At 38.7% G+C, this 8323-nt stretch overlaps 1 protein-coding gene across 1 annotated transcript in view; it reads left to right on the forward strand.

The window, feature by feature from the left end:
• Nucleotides 1–8323, forward strand: part of CNTNAP2 (contactin associated protein 2) — a 1539511-nt gene that overhangs the window by 189790 nt on the left and 1341398 nt on the right. The gene's annotated exons all lie outside the window — the stretch shown is intronic.

Below are 8323 nucleotides of genomic sequence, written 5' to 3' on the forward strand. Positions count from 1 at the left end.
TGCAGCTGTTAAATGTCCAGCAAAATTTGAACTACAAGTCTCAAAGTAATTCGCCCTTGGTATATGCAGACCAGACAATTTCCAATTTGATTTACAACGATGATTCTTGCAAACGTGACTGATGTTCTAGCTATACTACTTTAAAATTTTTTTCTGAGCACAGCTATTGGACCTACAAAAGGGAAAAGGAAAGGAATTTGATCTGATTTGATTGAATTTATTCATGTCATAAGCTATTATACTGATTGCATTCAATATTTTTCAAAGTTTTGAAGAATACCCACTAGGTGCTCTGTATTCAACACATGGAAAATGTAAACAAGTCCCCTTCCTTTCAGAAGAGACCAGTGTGTAGCAAGGAGATCAAAATATAAAACTTATCACAATAGATTTTCAAGGATGAGAGTGTTATGTTAGAAATACCAAGAGTCTTACATTGCTTTGAAAACAAAACAAAAAATAGATGTAAAGGAGCTAACCCAGATAAGTCAATAGCTTCAACTCTCATAAAATCCATTCGCTGGAGCCAAGATATTTTAAAAGTTCTGGAGGTATATACTAATGATGTATACAAACCCTCTATATAATTCAAGGGTTCCAAACTACAAGGCGTTTTAGGTTGATAAAGATCAAAATGGTGATCTTTCTTAGGCAAGATACAGTGAGGAAGGTCTGTGCATAACATCATGGTGCAAAGCCAACTCTCTCTGCAATGTTTAAAATGGAAAAATGCAAAAACATCTGTTAGCTAGATAAAGTAAATACATTTCAATGGCCCAAACTAGGAACTGTTTAGCTTTGCTCACTTTTAGATGGATTTATTACTTATCATTGTCAATACTGCATTGATTCAGTAGCTCTTTATGTATTGCATGCCAGGTTTTTAGGCTCTGGGAATAGAGGCTCAATGAAATAGACACATGCCCTATTCTCATGATATTTATAGTCCCAGTCAACAAGAAAAGTAATAAACATGTTTTTTAAAAAAATAATCATGATAATTTTAGATTGTGATTAGTGCTGTGAACAAAATAAAATAGTGTGATCAAATAGCAAGTAGTCTCTGGAGGGTGTGAAGGTAGAAATTGAATTGGTTGATTTAGATAAAGTGTCCAGAAAAAGAAGAGGTGCTGTTTGAATTGAGGGCAAAATGGAATGGAGCCAGCCTTCTTTAGATGCGCTAAAGAGAATTTTAGCCGGGAGGCAGAGAGGGTGGGAAGAACCTTGAGCTGGAGTGTACTGGGTATTTCTAGAACAGACAGGAGAGTGAAACTAAGTTGGCTTAGTCACCCAGAGGAGAAGAGCAAAGTAAAGCAACACCAGAAATGCCTTAGGGCCAGACCATCATAGGCTTTGGTGGAGTTTGGATTTTGTTACTGACTGTGAGGGGAAACCATTGGGAAGTTGTCAGGGCATGGCATAATCTGATCCCCATTTTTAAAAGATCCATCTGGCAACTATGAAGTAAATAGATTTTAGGGAGATCTTGCTCAGGGGAAGCAAGAAATAAGTCCCTAGTAAATATTTATTACATGAATATGTGGAATAAATTTGATGTACATTGTGAATGTATATTTATTCAGTGTAGGCATTATCGATTGAATAGGTGATTGTGTGTGGCTTTCTCTGAGAACACCTATTTAAACCTGCAGAAACCACTTTCTTTTAGTTGGAAGGTACTGGTCTGACCTGGACAGAAGATATTGAAATTGCTTCAACTTTATCATATAGGGGGTTACATTGAGAAACTCCTGGGATCAAAATGAGCGGTGATGAGAAAAATCTGGCTGTTTCAATATTATTAGGATATCTCCATAACTCAGGCATAAATTCAATGTAACCAAACAGATTTCATCCGAAGTGAGTCTAGAGATGGTGTGTCCTTGAAAGGTAGACCTCAAAAGCATAAGCCTGACAATCAGGCCCAACTCCATTTTTGTCCCAGCTCCAACATTCTTTAGCTGTGAGCTCTCAAGCTTCCTTAGACAAGGACATTATAAAATGGACATTATACCGATGTCAAAAGCTTCCCCTAATAACTCAGTGACAGAGTTCTTTCAAAATATTTAATGTGTTGCCTATCACATAGTACTCAATAAATGATTACTGTTGCTCTTCATTTATTTACTGGTTTTGGTGTAAGGGTCTCTACCGTATGCCATTCGTGGTGGTCCAAATTGCAAGGAATGAGATGGAAGACGACAACTGCCTCATTCAGCCAAAGGTACTATAATGCATATGGCAGCACATTGGGCTTTGTCATGTTAAAGGGACAATGAACAAAAAGTGAGTGAAGTCACCTCCATTGGGGAGTACACAGGAGGGATTCAGTGAGAAGAAAAAGGGGGAGAGGTGGATTTCTTTTTTTTTTTTTTAAAGATTTTATTTATTTATTTGAGACAGAGCGAATGAGAGACAGAGAGCATGAGAGGGAGGAGGGTCAGAGGGAGAAGCAGACTCCCTGCCGAGCAGGGAGCCTGATGCGGGACTCGATCCCGGGACTCCAGGATCATGACCTGAGCCGAAGGCAGTCGCTTAACCAACTGAGCCACCCAGGCACCCCGAGATGGATTTCTTTTTTGTCACCCGCTGATTGTCACTGCATATCAGATATGCCCACTCAGCTGACTTAAGTCCAGTTTGATAATCCTTAGCTTTCCTCTAAATTAACACTTGATGGCAAACTAATTATATTTCTCTTCATGACCACTGTCCCTCATAGTCCTTTCGTGGGGTAGATAAACAAACCAAATCAATTCTTCCATGGATTGTATGGAAAAACAATTCTCAATCATATAAAGTATTTTACCAGTGATCTAATATGCATGTATTCTTGTACTCTTTTCTTTGCAAAGCAATTTAATTCTGCTATGTAGATAGTAATATAAATAATAAACTACTTCTTTATAAAACAAAATATATAACAATTAGACAGTATTTGTATGGGAATTTCCATAATAGATTATTGAGTAAAAAAGTATGCTACCAACCAGATTTTAAATGTTCTTGTTTATATATATATATAAACCGCAATGACCCAACTTGTAATTCAACATAGTTTGGGCCATAAGGAGCAAGGCAGGAGCCTACTGATTGGAAAGAGAGGAGGTCAGAGGCCTCTTAAATTTGCCCTGACTATGGAGAGGAGGGGTCATAAAACGTAAGGCAGGGTCGACGTGCAGGTGGAAGTAAGGTAGCTCCAGCTTCAAAAGTTAGGAATTGAAGGCACAGGACATAAAGAGACCATGAAGGGATGTATTCCTCTGAGAATGTGCCTTTCACAGTGGCTTTTCTAGTAAAGTGTGAATGAGGATGTTGCTAGAATTGCTGTCCTGAGAACACTGGTTCTGGAGTCCTTTGTTGTTCTTGTTTTCTGTGTATCAGGCTTATATTTCCAGATGTGTGATAGAAAATGTATATTTAAAAGACAGTGTGTGGTAAAATTCTCTGACATTATTTTTCATCAGAGATACATTCAAATGCCATCTTTAATGTCAATGGCATGCATTCTAAAGTTCTTTGACCTTGTAAACTCCTGTCTGTATCCCTTTGCCTGTAGAGGCCTCCCTCAGCCAGGTTGTCTTAGGTGAAGGGCAACAGCCGTGTCATCTTTATTTGTCAATAATCTCCTCTGTTCCAGCTTGAATTAGTACAGAATTCTTAGAGCTAGTCTGACTTCCTGATTGACTGAAATTGTGTGAAAATAAAACTCAAGGCCCATCTGCTTCTTCAGTTTTCATCCAAGATTCTCTGGAAGGGAAGTACACTGGAGACCGAGTATTTGCCATCATTGTGTGGCCATAGTCTTGGAAGACATCCACTACGGGAAAATACAATACTGAATTATTTCAAATGTTAGCAACCTCTCTCTCTCCCCCTCTCTCCTCCCCCCCCCCCGTCTCTACTCCTCCTCCTTCTCCTTCTCCTCTATAAAATTTCTAACTTTCTCCAGGGATTTCCCTGATTTGTTAATATTTAATGTCTGCAGAATATTAAGACACATGTTCTTACACAATAAGCAAGCTGACTCTTTGGGATATATAATGCATAATAACCATTATTACAGTTGGAAATAAAAATGGCTAGTTCATCACAGGAGTCAGCGTGCAATATATACATGAACATCATGCTGCTACAACCATCCTGGGAAATTTGATGCCCATTGTGGCCTCCGTGATTTTGCTTGAGCTGCTCTCTCTTTCTAGAATGTTCTTGGCCCTCTTTCCACCTGTCTATATTCCCTCAATTCTTGAGGTCATAGTCATTATTTATATGTTACCTGGTACCATAAGTGATGGTTAATCATTCTTCTCTGTGGATACCTGGAATATTTGTCATACTAGACCAGAGGTTGGAAAATTTTTTTTTCTATAAAAGGTCAGATAGTAAATATTTTAGCTTTGGAGGTTATATGGTCTCTTTTTGTGACATTCTGCTGTGGATTTGAAAACAGCCATAGGTAATACATAAATGAGTGAGCATGGCTATACTCCAATAAAACTTTATTTACAAAAGCGAGCTGGGGGCCACATTTTGGCCTGTAGGACATGGTGTGTGGGCTACTTGACAATGCTTGGAGTTTTTAGGGCTTGAGAAGAAGTTAGCTAGTGTGCTTATATTATGAATGAGTCATCTGTAGACAGGGGGTTAAGGACACACTAAAAGTCTCACATTTATGTTGGAGCCAGTGGTAACGAGCAACTCACTGAACAGCAGCCCTGCATTTTAAATGTATTTTATTACTTCCAGTTCTTGATTATATTTTATTTAGTACTGAATTATAAACTGTTTGATATTATCCTCTTATTTCATGTTTAATTACTTTATGTGGGTCTATATATTATCGGACTCACGGGGAAATGGGTTATATTTTTTTTATTGCCCAAAATAGCTAGAACAGTGCAAGGCACAGAGTAAGACCTCAATAAATATTTGTGATTAAAGTCTTCCAGGAGAACATACAGTACATGTAGCATCTTTCTTACTTAAATATGTGGTTATGGATTCTATATCTCAATTTAGAAGGATGTAATATAGCCAATGTTTAAATTATGATAATAATTCTGCAGCCACCTTAAAAAAACACAAAAAAAACTCTTACATCTCTTATATGCTCTTAGCTTATCTGATCCCAATTTTATTCTAATTTTGTTATTCTGATTTATATGATTTTTTAAATTAATGAAAAATTTAAAACTCAATATGAAGATGATCAATTGGTTGTGGAAGTACAAAGTGTTTAGATGTAATAAGAATAAACTGTGTTTAGGTTTGTACATGCTATATTTGAGTTCTAAATTTAAACTAGCTAATGGATCATTTAATCAATTTCTCATCAACTTCATTTTAATTACTTTCAATGTAACACTATATATGCATTTAATGTTCAATTTCGGAAAATGAGTCACTCATTGTCAGGCATAAGCTAGCCCTACTGAGCAGGATTAGACTAGAAAACATTTCTGCCCGCATGATCTTACTGAGTTCTAACAGAGCTCACCTCGTTTCCTTCAGATTACTACTCAGATGTCACCTAATGCGAGAGACTTTCCTTGACAAAGCAGCAAAAAATAACCATTCTCTATCTCTACCTTATCCCCCAACCCGCAGCCCCTTCTTTGATATTTAATGTGCCTGTAGTATTTATCACCGTATCATACTATAAATTAACCTCTTTGCTTTTACCTCTTTGTTTTTGTTTTAGCTAGTTTTTAGTTCCCACTAAAGCATAAATTCCACGATAGGAATGTTGTCAGTATCATCCACTGCATTCTCTGTGCCTGGCGCAACTAGGTTCTGGGTGCATATTTGAATGAAAGAGATGAAAAGGAATGCATGTTAGCACATTCCTAATAAAATGGGAAATTTGAAAGTAATGATTACTCCAAGTAAATGCAGAACTTTCATCAAAAGGTTATAAAAAGTTGGATCCAAAAGAGTCAGCACGTAAGAAATCAGGTTTTATATTTGCGCTCACTGGCAGCTAACCTGAATAGCAAAGATTTTTTTTTCTTCTTTTTTTAAAATTTTTTATTGTTATGTTAATCACCATACATTACATCATTAGTTTTAGATGTAGGGTTCCATGATTCATTGTTTGTGCATAACACCCAGTGCTCCATGCAGAACGTGCCCTCCTCAATACCCATCACCAGGCTAACCCATCCTCCCACCCCCCTCCCCTCTAGAACCCTCAGTTTGTTTTTCAGAGTCCATCGTCTCTCATGGTTCGTCTCCCCCTCCGATTCCCCCCCCTTCATTCTTCCCTCCTGCTAACTTCTTCTTTTTTTTTCTTAATATATACTGAATTATTTGTTTCAGAGGTGCAGATCTGAGATTCAACAGTCTTGCACAATTCACAGCACTTACCAGAGCACACACCCTCCCCAGTGTCTATCACCCAGTCACCCCATCCCTCCCACCCCACCCCCCACTCCAGCAACCCTCAGTTTGTTTCCTGCGATTAAGAATTCCTCATATCAGTGAGGTCATATGATACATGTCTTTCTCTGTTTGACTTATTTTGCTCAGCATAATACCCTCCAGTTCCATCCATGTCGTTGCAAATGGCAAGATCCCATTCCTTTTGATGGCTGCATAATATTCCATTGTATATATATACCACATCTTCTTTATCCATTCATCTGTCGATGGACATCTTGGCTCTTTCCATAGTTTGGCTATTGTGGACATTGCTGCTATAAACATCAGGGTTGAATAGCAAAGATTTTTAACAATTAAGACAAAATTCTTCACTGTAGATTCTCACTTCATGAATTGATACCGTAAAAATAAATTTTATGTTCATCTTTTCATCTTTTTACGTTGAGCTTTCTGGGGAATATATTCATACACAGATGCCATATTTCCCAGAGGTACTTGCAGTATAGCTAAGAAAAATAAGAAATCTAACTATATTTTATGAGGATGGATATGTTCATTTTTAACTTCAGATCTGTACACACTTGAGTGGTGAGATAATGAATCATAATTCATTTCCCCAGTATCACTGGGGACCTCACTCCACTTGAGTGACTTTTCAAGAAAACGAGTTCGTTCTTTATGTTGCTTAACTTTTCTTCCATTTATAAATATCTGAGGTAGAAAGGATTCTAGAATATGTAGTGTAACTCTGTCTTATTAAACAGTACTGAGCATGTGTAAACATTTGTGGAGGATTGAAGACCACCTCTCCAGTTAGGTGGTGTGCCATCTTGTAATTTGGCAGTGTGTTTTGGGACTCTGCCATTGTCAGATTGTATTGGTTCTTTTTCTCATTCATTCATTAATTCACTCATTTATTCTATGAATGTTTTTAAAGTATGTGCTAAGTGCCAGGTGCAGTTCCCATCACTGGAGAGTAAGCATTAAGCAGACTATCAAAAACTTGATTCCCACAGAGCAGCCATTCTAGTGGGAGAGAAAGGAAGCCAAACAAATGAGTAAAAACATATATGCCAGGGGGTCTGAGTGCTATGAAGGAAAAGAAAGCCAGACGTGGGGACCAAGAGTGATAGTAGCATCATGCTCATTTAGCTGGCCAGACTGGAGGAGTCTGTCTGCAGCAGTGAAAGGTGACTTTGAGCAGAGACCAGAGGGAAGAGCCTTGAGGTAACCAGAAGAGTAATCGTGAAGGCCGTGCAGGAGTTGGCCTGATGTTGCAGCAAGGGGAAGCGGGCCCTAGTGGTGGACAGCAATGGACAGGGATGCTGGAGAGAGATGTGACCAGTCTGGTGGCTAGCGCAGGCCATTGGAGGGCATCAGACTTGATTCGGAGTGATGGAGAGCAGGAGCCAGTGGGTACTGTGAGTATTAGAGCCACTTGCCCACTTACATCTGTAAGCATCCCTCAGGCTGCTGTGTGCAGAATGATAGAAAAGCAAGGAAGGAAGAAGACTATCCAGTCTTTCACAACAGTGATCGCTGGTGGCCGCTTGGACCGGGTGATGCGAGGGGGTAGGATTTGGGATATTCCAGAATGAGAACACACAACTCCTGATGAAGTTTCCCAGAGAGCATGCGTGGACCTAGAAGAGATCCAAGAGTTGAGTCCTGGGCACTTTAACATTTAAACATTAGGAAAATGAGAGAGATACATTGAAGGAATCAGAGTAAGCAGTAGTGAGGAAGGAGGAAACACAAAAACTTCATGGCCATTGAAGCCAAGTGAAGAATGGAATTGAGGGATCACCTGGTCCCAACACAGTTGATTGGTCGAGTATGATGGGAACTGGTTAATTTTTCAGATGGCAGTGACAGGATGATGATTATTCTTGTTCTCCCTTTCTGACCCCTATTTCTCAGGCTTTTTTAGCTTTGGTAG

The sequence above is a fragment of the Mirounga leonina genome, unplaced genomic scaffold, assembly GCF_011800145.1.
Source record: "Mirounga leonina isolate KUSES-001 unplaced genomic scaffold, KU_Mleo_1.0 Mir_174, whole genome shotgun sequence".
Lineage (NCBI taxonomy): Eukaryota > Metazoa > Chordata > Mammalia > Carnivora > Phocidae > Mirounga > Mirounga leonina.